This window comes from Adiantum capillus-veneris, chromosome 29, assembly GCF_014529385.1.
Source record: "Adiantum capillus-veneris isolate H3 chromosome 29, ASM1452938v2, whole genome shotgun sequence".
In the NCBI taxonomy this organism is placed as follows: Eukaryota; Viridiplantae; Streptophyta; class Polypodiopsida; order Polypodiales; family Pteridaceae; genus Adiantum; species Adiantum capillus-veneris.
Window position 1 is genome coordinate 7072528 of NC_140959.1, and position 15719 is coordinate 7088246.

A 15719-nucleotide genomic window follows, 5' to 3' on the forward strand; every position below is an offset into this window, starting at 1 on the left:
CAACATTGGCGATGATGCAGAAATCAATGTGATAGAAGCTGATTTGGCTGCCAGCCGAAGGATGCTACGTCGATACGTAATCAATGAAGATACGTCATTGCTCGACAAGGAGATTCTAGAGCAACAGGTGCTGGTAGTTTTGGGAGTTTTTGGTAGAACTGTTTATGCTTGGTTTGGCTGGATTGGTAGTGTTAGGTACCTTTGTTAGAACTGTTAATGCTTGGTTTGGTGGGATTGGTAGTGTTAGGTACCTTTGATAGAACTGTTTATGCTTGGTTTGGTGGGATTGGTAGTATTAGGTACTCATGGTAGAACTATTTTTATTCTAGGTGTTTATGGTTTCCTTCTATCTTATGGTTTGGTATTTCTGTTACTATGAAGAAGTTTTGGTACTTTAAGGTACTTTTTGAAAGTGCTGCAAAAGGTGTTATGGTAGTTTTATTATGATAGCTTTGGTAGTTTTGCTAGTTTTGGTACTTTTAAGTACTATTTGAAAGTGCTGCAAAAGTGTAATTGGTAGTTTGATTTTGGTAATTTTGGTAGTTTTTGAAAGTGCTGCAAAAAGTTTTTCTTTGGTAGTCTTGGTAGTTTTGGTTGTTTTGGTACTATTTGAAAGTTTGATTTTGGGAGTTTTGGTACTTTTGGTACTTTTAGGTACTATTTGAAAGTGCTACAAAAAGTGGCTTCTGTAGTTTGATTTGGTAGTTTTGGTACTTTTAGGTACTATTTGAAAGTGTGGCAAAAAGTGGGTTTGGTAGTTCAATTTTGGTAGTTTTGGTACTTTTAGGTACTATTTGAAAATGCTGCAAAAAGCTTGTTTGGTAGTTTGATTTTGGTAGTTTTGGGTACTTTTAGGTACTATTTGAAAGTGTTGCAAAAAGCTTCTTTGGTAGTTTGATTTTGGTAGTTTTGGGTACTTTTAGGTACTATTTGAGAGTGATGCAAAAAGCTTGTTTGGTAGTTTTGGTACTTTTAGGTACTACTTGAAAGTGCTTCAAAAAGTGGCTTTTGGTAGTTTTGGTACTTTTAGGTACTATTTGAAAGTGCTGCAAAAAGTGGTTTTTGGTAGTTTTGATAAGGTTTGGGTAGTTTAGTTCTGCATTGAGGATATTTATATGTTTTTGGTACTATATGATTCCCGAGTTTGGTAGTTTTTGGTAGTTTTGGTGGTTTTGGTAGTTTGGGTTCTGTTTCGTAGTACAGTACTTAGAAGTACCAGTCTCGGTATGACTTCTTGGTAGTTTTTGAAACTAATTGGGACTGTTGGTTGTCAACAGGCTGAGTATGACACTCTGGAGAAAAAATGGAAGGAAGGTCAAGAGCATACCCTATTTGTGAAGGAGATGTTGTCTGATATCAGGCTTGGGAAGAGGTTCCTACTATATCCTAGGCCCCAGGTTAATGATTCGGTACATGTGATCCCGGTGTTTGGTATGTGTGTTGCTTGCGGTGACCTCTTGGAGTGCACACATGTAGTCGGAACCTTCATGCTAGAGTGCCGACACCAGTATCATCCCTTGTGCTTCAGTGCTCTGTTACAAAGCAGGGATCAGTGTGTCAAGTCGGGTTGTAATATGGTAATCTCTGATTTGGCAAAGTCCTGGGCCAGTGGGCTTCAAGTTGTCAAGAGTAAGTATGTGTGCATTTTTGAATACATATGCGCACTTGCAACTCAGTGAGGTTTTCATACAAGTTAGGATGTGTTGTCTTTCTTTGTGTTTGCAGAGGAGAAGGATGCTGCAATTGCTGACCAACACGCCACAAAGTCGGCTGCAAGTCGAATATGGGACATGGATGAGGTGACAAGGGAGATATCAGATGTTCTCCACGATCTGAAGCAAGGTAATTCTATAGGGAAAGACAATGTGACGGGACAAAGATGTGAGGCAACAGGTGACAGCGAAAGTAAAAGTGAGGAGGAGGCCAGAGATGATAAAAAGACAGGTGACAGCGAAAGGAAAATTGAGGAGGAGGCCAGAGATGGTAAAAAGACGAAGGACAAGGAGGAAGGTAAAGTCCCTGTTGTTGTGGAGCTGGATGCGGAGGAAAGCCAGGATGCTGCCAACACAAAGCTCGATGAAGCAACGGCCAAGAAGGGAGAGGAAGAACCCACAAAGGGGGGTGTTGGGGAGGGGGTGGAAACCACAAAGGGGAGTGAAGGGGAGGTCAAAGAAGGGTCGGAAGGCAACAAAGATTGGAGGGAGGCCGAGGATGAGCAAGAAGAAGTACTTGCGAACGATACTGTTGTGGACAGCACCGACGGGGGCGTTGACTCTACTGCTGCCGATGCTGTTTCGAAGCGGAGAGGTGATTCCACTGATTCCGTGACCCTGCAGGAACTTTTCTGTTTGCAGAGAAAGAAATGCAATCGCGCCCGTGATCAATTGTCCCATGCATGCAAACTGTAGCCAATGAGAATCTATTGTATTCCGCACTTTGTGCGTTTTAGTGACTGAGTCAACTTGATTTTTTGGCCCTGAGCTTTATCTTTTCTCTCTATCTAGTTCTGTGTTGGTATGTTACCTTTCGTTACATTACTGTTTCAGTTGTCCTCACTATATGTGCATTACAGTACCAAATTTGGTACTTTTTGGTACTGTTGAACTTGGGTGCATGTCTGTCCACTATTACAGTACCAATTTGGTACTTCTTGAACTTGCGATTTCGGATAGTCCTTATCACTTGTACAATACAATACCAAATTTGGTAGTTTTTGGACCACTTTTTTGTTTTAGATATGATGTTTGCACTGTGTATTTGTCCCCACTCATTATGTTTGTTGGTGCTGTAGTAAGTTGGTGGCTAGACGAGACATCGGCAAGCACATTGTTGCAGCCTGATGTGGCTGCTATGTTAGGAAATAAGACGTAGCTGAATAGATTTTTGAGTAGATTACTTAATGGAGAGAGATAGATTTCACACACAAGAGATTATAGAGTAGAGAGAGAGAGAGAGAGAGAGAGTACACACGATATACGTGGTTCACCCAATGTGGGCTACGTCCACGGGAAAGCAGCCACTCAATGGCTTTAGCACTTCAAAAGAAGAAGTAGTTTACAAAGGGATTAAACCCTTGATAGAGCTCCCGCCTTGCTTCACTCTCACCACCTCACACTCACCTTGTTGCATCAACTTCACACTATGAAATGTGTGTAGAAATGGCCTCCTTTTATAGGCCAAAAGGGTTGCCCTCTCTTATGAGAGACAACCATGTGTAGCCGCCCTTGTGCGAATAAGTCCAAATCGGACCCTCCAATCCGCCCATGTGTGGCCGCCCTTGAGAAGACAAGTCTGCTTTTGAATTCGGCCATCGGCCACCGGCCATTGACTTCCGACCACCGGCCATCGGCCATTGACTACCGGCCACCGGCCAACCGACTGGTTGTTTTCCGATCACTTTCCGGCCGTCGGCCGGCCATAATATTCCGGCGAAAAAAAAAGTCTCGGGGGCCTCCACCCCCGAGGCCTCTAAAGTTGCCCCTGATTCTTGTCTGTGAAAATTTTGGTTTCCGGTGAGTGATTTTCCTTCACGCACGATGGCTTCTCCTCATAATGGGGGCCTTACAAATGTGCGCTTTTACCACAGAAAATTACAAGGGTAAATCAGGCTCCATACTTAACAATCTCCCACTTGGAGACTGATCTCCAAACCAAACCTGTGACTGCTTTCCATTCTAGCTTCTTATCCTTGAATGTCGATTGAAGATGAACAAAAGCTCAACTTCTCCTTGTTGACCACCTTTGTAAACATGGCTGCAGAATTTTCACTGTATGCACCTTTCCTAGCTTTAGTTGTCCCTCTTCCAAAAGAGTGCGTATGAAGTGATATCTCACCTCAATGTGCTTTGTCCTTGAATGAAAGGCTGAGTTCTTCGCAAGATGGATAGCGTTTTGGCTATCACTGTACAAGACACAATTGTATTGTTTGAATCCAAGCTCTTCTAAGAATCTGTGAAGCCACAGAATTTCTTTGCTTGCCTCCGTCATTGCTATATACTCTGCTTCCGTGGTAGAAATTGAAACCACTTTCTGCAGCTTTGAAGCCCAGCTTACTGCTGTGCCTCCAACCGTGAACACATAGCCAGTAGTGCTCCTTCGAGTATCTTTGTCACCTGCCATATCTGCATCAGCATACCCTTCTAGAAAAAAATCAGTTCCTCCAAAATACAAAGCATTTGTTGTTGTCCCTTTTAGATACCTAAGTATCCACTTCACAGCTTGCCAATGCTCTTTACCTGGGTTGTCCATGAACCTACTCACAACTCCCACTGCATGTGCAATGTCTGGCCTTGTCCAGACCATAGCATACATTAGAGAACCTACCGGTGCAGCATATGGAACTTTAGACATATAGGCTATCTCCTCTTGTGTCTTTGGACACATATCCTTCGTTAGTTTAAAATGACTAGCCAAAGGTGTAGAAACTGGTTTTGCATTTTGCATTGCAAACCTTTCTAGTACCTTCTTGATGTAATCTTCTTGAGATAGCTTTATTGTCTTCTTCGTCCTCTCCCTTGATATTTTCATACCAAGTATCCTCTTTGCAGCACCTAAATCTTTCATTGCAAAAGATTTGGACAGCTCCTCTTTTAGGTCTTTGATGTCCTGCATGTTAGCACTTGCAATCAACATGTCATCAACATACAACATTAGGATGATGAATTTCCCATCTCCCAAATTCTTCACGTAGACAAAGTGATCCGAGTTGCATCTTGTGAATCCATGATCCAACATCCATCGATAAAACTTCAAGTACCATTGTCTTGATGCTTGCTTTAAACCATACAAGCTCTTCTTTAATCTGCAAACCATTTTCTCCTTACCTTTTACTTCATACCCCTTTGGTTGAAGCATGTAGATTTCCTCCTCAAAGTCACCGTGAGGGAATGCCGTATTTACATCCATTTGCTCGAGATTTAGATCATGAGCAGCCACAAGGCTTAAGACAAGCCTAATTGAGTTCATTTTTACAACAGGAGAAAATATTTCATTGAAGTAGATACCTTTCTTTTGAGAAAACCCTTTTACCACAAGCCTACACTTGTACCTTTTCTTCCCACCTTCTTCTTCCTTCAGCTTGTACACCCATTTGTTTTGAAGTGCCCGCTTACGTTTAGGCAACTCAACCAACTCCCATGTTTGGTTGCGATGTAGTGAGTCCATCTCCACTTGCATGCTCTTCGTCCATTCTTCTTTGGATTCATGTTGCATAGCTTCTTCGTATGATTCCGGCTTTCCAGAATCTGAGATCAAGAGATGTTTGAAGGAAGGAACAAACCTTTCTGGAGGTCTACTTGCTCTTGTAGATCTTCGGGGAATAGGTTGAGTCTCCTCATTTGGTTGACGTTGTTGCACATTGTCACCGTTTGCAGTCCTTGAGTCTTCACCGTCCTCAAGCTCCATGTACTCATCACCTGTTTCTTTTGTTTGTTTTCTTTCCAAGTAATCTTTGTACATATTTTGTTCGTTAAAAATTACATCCCTACTCCTTAAGATTTTACCATCTTCAGGATTCCATAGGCGATACCCAAAGTCTCCTTCTCCATAGCCAATGAAGAAACACTTTTTGGACTTTGCATCTAGCTTTGATCTTAGGCTTCTATCTATGTGCATGAAAGCCTCACACCCAAACACTTTGAGAAATGCATAATTCACCGGTTTACCTGTCCATGCCTCTTCTGGAACTCCCCCATCCAATGCCGTTGAGGGTGACCGATTGATTAAGTACACAGACGTACTTACAGCTTCCGCCCAAAGTTCAAGCGGTAGGCCTGCATGTAGCCGCATGCTTCGTGCTCGTTCCATGATTGTCCTGTTCATCCTTTCCGAAATCCCATTTTGTTGAGGTGTCCTTGGGGTTGTCCTTTGCCTCCGAATGCCATTGCTAGCACAAAAGCTTGGCTGCAATATTCACCTCCATTGTCGGATCTGAGGCATTTAACCTTAGTACCTGTTTCATTCTCCACAAAGGCTTTCCACCTTTGAAATATGGAAAATACATCGGATTTATTCTTCATGACATAAACCCATGTTTTTCTAGTCGCATCGTCTATGAATGTTACATAGTACAATGAGCCACCAAGTGATGGTGTATTAGCAGGACCCCAAACATCAGAATGAACCAACTCAAGTTTTTTATTTTTTCTTTCATTTCCTGATTTTTGAAATTTTACTCTCTTTTGTTTACCATAAACACAATCTTCACAGAACTCTAAGTCCACTTCTTTCAAACCTGGTAGAAGCTTCTTTGTTTGAAGCATTTGCATTCCTTTGGCACTTATATGCCCAAGTCGGTAGTGCCACACCGCACTATCAACTTCTGTAGTTGCTGCACAAGCTGAAGGTTGCGTGCTAACAGTACACAAGTAAAGTGTACCAACCTTTTCTCCCTTGGCAACCACCAAAGATCCCTTTGAGATCTTCCACCGTTTGTTTGCGAATGCAATGTTGTGACCTTCATCGTCCAATTGTCATGTTTAAGCTTCCATTCATTTCCGTTAGTAGTTTTGACAGAAACTGTACCTTTGCCGACAATCTCACAAGCTTCATCATCTCCCAGGTATGCATACCCAAAATTACCTTTGGTGTAGTCTTGGAAATGTTGCTTGTGTGGTGTCGCATGGAATGAAGCCCCGGAATCTATTATCCAGGAATTAGACACATTGTCTAATGAGAGAATTAGAGCATCTTTCTCTTCTTTACCTGCCACATTGGCCTCCGATGTTGGCTGGTTGTCTTGAGACTCTGTCTCCTTCTTCTTCTTGGACCAGCAATCCTTCTTCACGTGGCCCTTTTTGCCGCAGTTCCAACATTCAAGAACTGACTTTGTGCGTGACTTGTTCCGCCTTGAGCGATCACGCCCCTTTTGGTTTTTGAACCTCTCCTTAGGCCTTCCTCTTGTTTCCACTGATAGTGCAGCACTTGATGATTCTCCTGTGCTTCTCCTTCGCATTTCCTCGCTTAGGAGAACACCCACAACATCATCAAACTTAAGAGTATTTGTGCCAGAGATAGAATTACTTACAGCCATCACAAAGCTGTCCCAACTATCCCGTAGAGATGATAGTATAAGGAGAGCTCGCACTTTGTCATCGAAATTGATTTTCACCGATCGAAGTTGACTTATGTTTGTGTTAAAGTCATTTAGGTCCGGCGAAAAGGAATATTTTGTGATTCTTGTCCTCTAAAGTTGCCTCTGATTCTTGTCCGTGAAAATTTTGGTTTCCGGTGAGTGATTTTCCTTCATGCACGATGGCTTCTCCTCATAATGGGGGCCTTACAAATGTGCGCTTTTACCACAGAAAATTACAAGGGTAAATCAGGCTCCATACTTAACATGCTAGACGCAGGCGGATGATTGTGCTTGATCTTAATGGCGTGCTACTAACCAACTGTAGCGAAATCCCTGAGGAACTTGAGTGCCTGCAAAAGGAGCACACGCCACGGGTAGTCCATCTCGGAGGAAATGTAATTTGTCTTGTAAGGTCGGATGCGGAGCAGTTCATCCTACGGCTTAAACAGAAAGCCAGCCTAGTGTTGTGGTCCTGTTGTAGAAGGGAAAAACTGTTACACATGGTGAACGCGTGCTTCCCAAACCATAGAAGGCAAAAATATTTTGAAGGTAAAGCATGCCCACTTTGAATGTTGCAGGACATAAGTTACACATACCTCTTAACCTCGTTTTTTGGCATTAGCAGATATTCTCTCCCAAGAGGACTGTGAAATATGGCGGGCCCGTATGTCAAAGGTGCCGGTTGTGCCCAAACACATGGGCGATAATCCCATTTTCCTGAAGAAGCTACGGACGTTGTGGGCAAGGCACCCGAAGTACGATGCCAGCAACACTATTCTTGTAGATGATTGTAGATACAAGTCTCTTAAAAATGACTATGAAAACTATATGGCAATCCGATCATACGATCCCATGGTAGTAGGAATCGATTACCCGTTTTACTTGCTGGATTTTGTTTTGCCTTGGTTGCTCGGGTGGATAAGGGATCGGTACCCAACAGCGTACACTCGCAAAAACCCAGTCTTTGGCACTGAAGACAATATTTCTGGGTACATTACTGATTACTTCATACAGATCGAGGGGTACTCCTATAAATTTGATCCCCCGAGGTAGCAAATTGCCATAATCATGTAAATAGTGGAATTTTGTAACCCAATACTATACATAATGGAAAACCACTTCTCTTGTTCAGACTGTCTTCGTATCTTGATCTCTACTATTGAAACCCTTGACTAATTCTGTTGAAACCTCTTGGAGCTAGCCAGGTTGACCAACATTTTAATTTTTGAGGCAGATAGCATCTATGTTTGGCATACCTTTCATGTTATCAACGTAGTTCTAGACATTGCTCAAGGTGGTCGTATCAAATACGAATAGACAAACTGAAAAATACCAAGAAATAAAGTAAACCATAAGTGATACAACAAGTTCAAGGATTACCAAATTGTACCAAATTTGGTACTGTAATAGTGGACAGGAGTGCACCCAAGTTCAACACAGTACCAAAAAGTACCAAATTTGGTACTGTAATAGTGGACTGACGTGCACCCAAGTTCAACAGTACCAAAAAGTAGAGATATAGTGAGGACAACTGAAACAGTAATGTAATGAAAGGTAACATACCAACACAGAACCAGATAGAGCAATAAAGTAAACCATAAGTGATACAACAAGTTCAAGCAGTTCCAATTTGGTACTGTAATAGTGGACAGACGTGCACCCAAGTTCAACAGTACCAAACAGTACCAAATTTGGTACTGTAATAGTGGACAGAGAAGCACCCAAGTTCAACAGTACCAAAATGTACCAAATGCACATATAGTGAGGACAACTGAAACAGTAATGTAATGAAAGGTAACATACCAACACAGAACTAGATAGAGAGAACAGATAAAGCTCAGGGCCAAAAAATCAAGTTGACTCAGTCACTAAAAAGCACATAGTGCGGAATACACTTGGTACTATTGACTACCAGATTTGGTACTATTGACTACCGGATTCAGTTGTTCAATCAGGGCTTCTCATTGCCCTCAAGTAACATGGACGCACCTTCATCACTCTCATCATCATGATATGGCATGCTATTGTATATCCTCTCATATACTTCAGTAGACAACTTGTATTGTAAAATTTGACCTAGGGATCCTGCAATAGGCTCCATCGGGAAATGTATGGCCCTAACAAGATGTGAGTAGATTATTACCGGAGATGTGTGATCCAATAGCCGGTATGTATCAGCTTTTCCTTCAACTTGGCCATAAAAAAAGCCTTCAACAACCTTCCCTCCTCTAACAATTTTGTTATGCCACTTATCCTTTTGTGCTTTCACCGTTTGGTACAACACTTTTGTGCATTTGATAATGTAGAAGTCTTCGTTTGCCTCAGCTGCTTTTACTGCAAAATTATCCCCTATGGATAGCATGCCACTTAACATTTCAGGGCATCCTTCATATAGTGGCAGGTTGGACACTTGGCTCATCGGAATCGATGTTGAATCTCCACCCTCCTCCTCGTCATCTGATTCGTCATCCCTAATTGTATCCCCGGACTTTGGCAAGGGTTTGATGCAAACATATTTCCATTCTTCAATGTGCATTCTGTTCCTGCATCTTCTCCACAACCCACGCATACACGGATCACAAAAGCATGAAAGTGATCGAAAGCGTATGGCGGTGCAGTTGTCCTGTGAATAGCCATCAGCACAATGAAATGAGCGGGAGCCAACGATGCGCTCACAGTCCCATTGCAGATTGTGCTGCACTTCATTCGCGCCAATAGGCCAAAAGACTCTTTGCGTATTACACCTTTGAGACTGTTCTCTTGGCTAAAAAGTTACTTTCAAAAAGTTGACAACATCGGCTGCACACTTCATACACGAGCCATTTGGTTTCAATTCCTCATGCGTCAAAGTTCTCTTGATGACTGCCCCTGCCCCATCATGTTCACCTTTTCCATGGCCGGATGCAGAGAAGTTATGCATCATGTGCAAGCCTGTCATTTGATAGTACCTGGCCACAAAATAGTAAGGTCTACGGGCCTTGAATTGTGAAGCACCACCATCTGACCAAACCCAATGTCGTTGCAGAGAATGTCCTCGTTCTTTCAGCCACTTGTCATGTAGCACGAAACAATGTTGTACAAACAATGTGTCATGCTGCTTGTCATCCGATATGTAGAAGTGTAGCGTCTTCTGTGTACCACCTACTTCATTTCTTAAATAAGTGATGTGCACAAGTATTGTGACTTGGGTAGACCACCAATGCATTGACTGAATTTCATTCTGAACTTTAAAGGAATAATTCTCCGCAAAGTCAATAACAGATACTACAACATTGCTAGGAAAATTCTGCAAACAGTCTTTGAATTGTTGGGCTTGCCAGCGGAAGACAAAGTTGTGCCTGATGAAGCCTATCAGATGGGCTGAAAATAGGCTAAGAAAAGTCCCACTTTTCATCCGTTGCACAATCAAGTCCTTTCTCTTCTTCTCACTCCCACCTTCGTGAACCTGTCCTGTTCCAACCTCCATGAAAACCTTCACAGACACCTCCTTGCTATCCTCTGCTATCTCATCGGGACAAAATGTCAACCTCCGTACTCCACATTGTGAGCAATCCCCCATCAAGCATTTCTTTGCATGGTATTCACAATTTGGAGGCTTTGGGCACATGATGGATTCCCACATAACGGTGATGTGCTGACACACTGCTTGGTTTGCAAAACACGTTCCTCTCTCATCACCTCTGCAACAAACGGAGCAAGTGCAAAGGTGACCTTTCCCGTGGTGCCCGAACTTGTTATGCCGCATTTGATTAAGGGCCTCTTTGAAATAGAGCATCTGCACATGAACCACACAGCAACAAGTATTTCTATCCTTCAACTTCCGTACAAAGTATGGCTTCAATGCCTCGAAGCATCTAAGAGACACTACCACTGTTGGGTGAGCCTTCTTGAATCTTTGGTACAGCTCAACCTATGGCACAAAAACAAAACGATTCAGAAAAAAACCAACATCATGGTACTGGTAAAATTTCACTACTGCAGTAGTGCCAAAATTGGCTTTCGACAGTTCCAAATATGGTACTATAATAGTGGACAGACGTGCACCCAAGTTCAACAGTACCCAAAAGTACCAAATTTGGTACTGTAATAGTGGACAGACGTGCACCCAAGTTCAACAGTACCAAAAGTTCCAAATATGGTACCGTAGATTTGGTACTGTCGGTAGGCTTTGGTACTCTATAGATATTATTTGGTACTCTACATATAGGCTTTGGTACTATCAGAAATGTGGGGTACCCTGTAAATATACTTTGGTCCTATAATGGTAGGATTTGGTACTCTACAGATAGGATTTGGTACTCTTCAGAGAGGATTTGGTACTCTACAGATAGTCTTTGGTGGTATCCGATGAGTTTGGTACTCTACATATGGGCTTTGGTACTATCAAAAGTGTGGGGTACCCTATAAGTAGACTTTGGTCCTATAGTGGTAGGCTTTGGTACTCTACAGATAGGATCTGGTACTCTTCAGAGCGGATTTGGTACTCTACAGATAGTCTTTGGTGGTATCCGATGAGTTTGGTACTCTGTAAATTGACTTTGGTTCTCTATACATAGGCATTGGTACTGGATAAATAGGTTTTGGTACTCTGTCGAGAGGATTTGAAACTCTATGGATAGGCTTTGGCACTCGATCGCTAGGATTTGGTACTCGATATACCGGATTTGGTACTCTACGGCCTGAGTTGGTACTCGATATACCGGATTTGGTACCCTACATATGTGCTTTGGTACTTTATAGATAGCCTTTGGTACTCGATAGACAGTATTTGGTACTCTACATATAGGCTTTGGTACTATCAGAAGTGTGGGGTACCCTGTAAATAGACTTTGGTCCTATAGTGATAGGCTTTGGTACTCTACAGATAGAATTTGGTACTCTACAGATAATATTTGGTACTCTACAGATAGTCTTTGGTGGTATCCGATGAGTTTGGTACTCTGTAAATAGTTTTTGGTTCTCTATACATAGGCATTGGTACTGGATAAATAGGTATTGGTACTCTATCGAGAGGGTTTGAAACTCTATGGATAGGCTTTGGCACTCGATAGCTAGGATTTTGTACTCGATATACCGGATTTGGTACTCTACAAATCTTCTTTGGTACTCCATACATATGCTTTGGTAATAGATACACCGGATTTGGTACTCTACAGATGTGCTTTGTTACTCCATAGATAGCCTTTGTTAATAGATAGATATGATTTGGTGCTCTACATATAGGCTTTCGTACTATCAGAAGTGTGGGGTACCCTGTAAATAGATCCTGGTCCTATAGTGATAGGATTTGGTACTCTACAGAGAGGCTTTGGTGGTATCCGTTGAGTTTGGTACTCTATAAATAGACTTTTGGTTCTCTATACATAGGCATTGGTACTGGATAATTAGGTTTTGGTACTCTATAGAGAGGGTTTTAAACTCTATGGATAGGCTTTGGCAGTCGATAGCTAGGGTTTGGTACTTTATGGATATTCTTTGGTACTGTAAACACCCTCTGCCGTACAGTAGACTACCAAATTTGGTACTGTCTGGACCAAATAAGCCTCAAGTAGCACCAAACAAGATGTACAATTACTAGAAGTTGTTGGTACCTGAGATTCGTCGAGTAGATGTATAGGATGTTTGACGACACTTTTCATTCCAATTCTCATCTTGCATATGTCTTTCTTGTTGGGTGAAACTCTACTCTCTGATGTCCAAAAGGCATATACCAATTCTCTTGTTTCATTGGTAATAACGGTTCCTCGTGGCAATTGTCTCTCACAAGCACTCAATGGCAACACTTCATCTTCATCTTTATTCTCTAGCCGTGAGCTTGCTGCAGCTATATTCCTTCGATGGATCCCCAAGATACTAGCCATTCTGGATTGGTTTATTGATTGTGAGTTTGTACTATTGTTCAGAATCATTGCCAAAGAGCTTCTCTTTACAAAAAGTTCACTTGCTGAATGAGGGACCTTGATTTGAGTCAAAGTGTTGCGCACACCCGATACAACAGTGTCTTCGACTTTGCTGAAATTTGATGGTTGCAGCAAGGAAAATGTTTGGTGGTCCAGGAGTTGCTGGAATATTTCCTTCTGCTCATTCTTTGCAATCCCTACTGTTTGCTTGCGCCAACATTGAGCCACCGCTGCACAAATGTTCTTTCTTGACCTGGCTTCCCGTAATCCAAGAGCAGACGTAGGATGTCTTTCCTTGATTCTCTGTGCGCGTTTCTTTGCAGCCCAATAATCACGAAGAAAAGCCTGATTACCGGCTGGAATACTAGTGCTAATGGAATTGATGTGCATCTGCTGAACATTGCTTGGGCCACCTTGTACCTCGTCAAAAGAGAGGAACTGTGCGTCACCTTCCATCTCGTCGATAGAGAGGAGCTGTGCATCACCTTCTACCTCGTTGAAAGAGAGGTCCTGAGCATCACCTTCTATGTCATCGAAAGAAATGTTTTGAGCATCACGAAGACAGTAATGTCCTGCGCTACTATCCATTTGCACAGAGAGAGAGAGAGAGAGAGAGAGAGAGAGAGAGAGAGAGAGAGAGAGGTGCTGGAGTGAAAGCTCCCAACCGTAACCCCACCCCCCGGCCCCGCCGTCAGCCCCACCTCTTATTAGGATTGCATGCTTCTAAAGTTAAAAAAAAATCCACTTAAAAAAGAAGTTTATTTCCCCTCCCCAATTCCAAAAAAATGCCCATGGTTTTTACACACAAGAATCCCAAGCATATGTTGTGTCAAGGACACTACTTTTTGTACCACCAAACCATGCTTTGACCCAGATTAGAGTGGTTAGAGGATCTAGCTAGTTTAAGCTCACACACTGCGGCAACCATAGCACCCAAGGAAATAGCAGAACCCAAAAGTGCAGGATCAGGAGGATCAATGTTGGCAAAAAAGGTAAATGAGCAATTAGACGCACTTTTAAAAGCATACGAAGCCAGACTAAAAAACAACCAAACCCAAGAGGAGAAATGGATGACTTATCCATATGCAGAAATAGAAAAACAAAGGTTGGAAATGTGTCGAAAGATGATTGAAACAGCCCAATCCTTGATAGAAAACCCGCTTGGTAAACCTACAAGTTGGCACGAGGTACTAGCTCCAACCCCTATCAAACCAACTTTAGAGAAACAAGTAGACCCGAAGGAGGGACTCACGACTACCTCTAAGTCTAGGGGAGAACCTATCATAGTGCCAAATACAACAGATGAGACAAGTGATGGGTTCCAACCTAAAACATTGGTAGAAATGGGTAAGGATTGTAACGGTCTAGATGACCTGTGGAAGCAAATCCATGATGTCAATGAAACTAACAGGGTGAGTTACCACATGAATAGCACGAGAAAAGAGAAAAATGAGATCTTACCTCCTATTGAAGAATTTGAGGCAAGATCACAAACGAACTTTGATATGCATTCACAAGGGGGAGACCATGGATCAATTAGTTCGGGGCATAGCCAACCAGACTCGCTAAAAACTCTACCCTCTTACCTAGGGGAGTATGAAGCCAAGTCTGAGATGAGAGCAATCCCATCTCAAAGACTTTCTTCTAACAAAGTGATGGATTCACAAGGGTTGATTGAGTTATTGTCCACCCCTGTGGCATGCACAATCACATTAGCCGAACTCCTGAGGTTACAACCAAACATGTGGACCACAGTAGGCAAATGCTTAGAAAATTTTGGAGTAAAAGACCCCACCTCAAAGCTTCAAGAAGGGATCAGAGAATTGGACAAGCCTCAACTAAACACTAGGCCTGTACCTTTAAACAAGGTGGGAGAATATTGCGAGGGGGAAGATGGAGATACCACACTACCAGTAGAATTCCAAGGAGTACTTTCCAAAGCTATTCTTGACAGTGGAGCAGGAGTCGCTATTGCCACCAAGGAAATCTGGAAAAAATGGGGAAAACCGGCTCTGAGAGCTACCAGAATGAAATTGCAACTGGCAGATGGGTTCATGGAAAAGCCTCTAGGACTTTTGGAAAAAGTAATTGTCACCTCGTGCGAAATCGACTATGAGCATACATTTGCAATAGTGGAGTTCGATAAAAAGAATAATTACGAGATCATCTTGGCAAGACCATTCATGAGACAATTAAAGATGGTCCAGGATTGGGGTTACGACCACATATACCTTAGACATGGTGAGACTACAACCAAAATACACCTAAAAGACCATAGTTACAAAGATGTGAACCAAACACCAATGGAAGAGTTTGATTCAGCTACATTGGCAGGGTCCGAACTCCCAGCATGATTAGGGCAAAAAAAAGAGCTATGGATATGTGGAGCTTCACATTGTGGGAGCTTAAAAAGAGAGGGATGCATCTTAGAAAGAGCTATTGAGGACAAGGATTATATTTCGGAACCTTTTCTCGAAGATGTCTTAGAACCTCTGGAATGGGAACACATACTAGCAACATTGGATGTCTGTACCATTATGGATAGCCCAACGACAAAATTTTGCGATAAAGATGGCTATGATGTGCTACCTTATTACATGGTAAGCCTTATACCATCAAAAGATGAGATTGTAGAACCACCAGAACAAGAAGAGTTTTATAACTCCTCTGAGCATCTAGAGGTAAATAACGATGCAGATAACGAGTGTTCAGATAGCTCAAGCGAGCTTGGGGAGAAGACAAAGAAT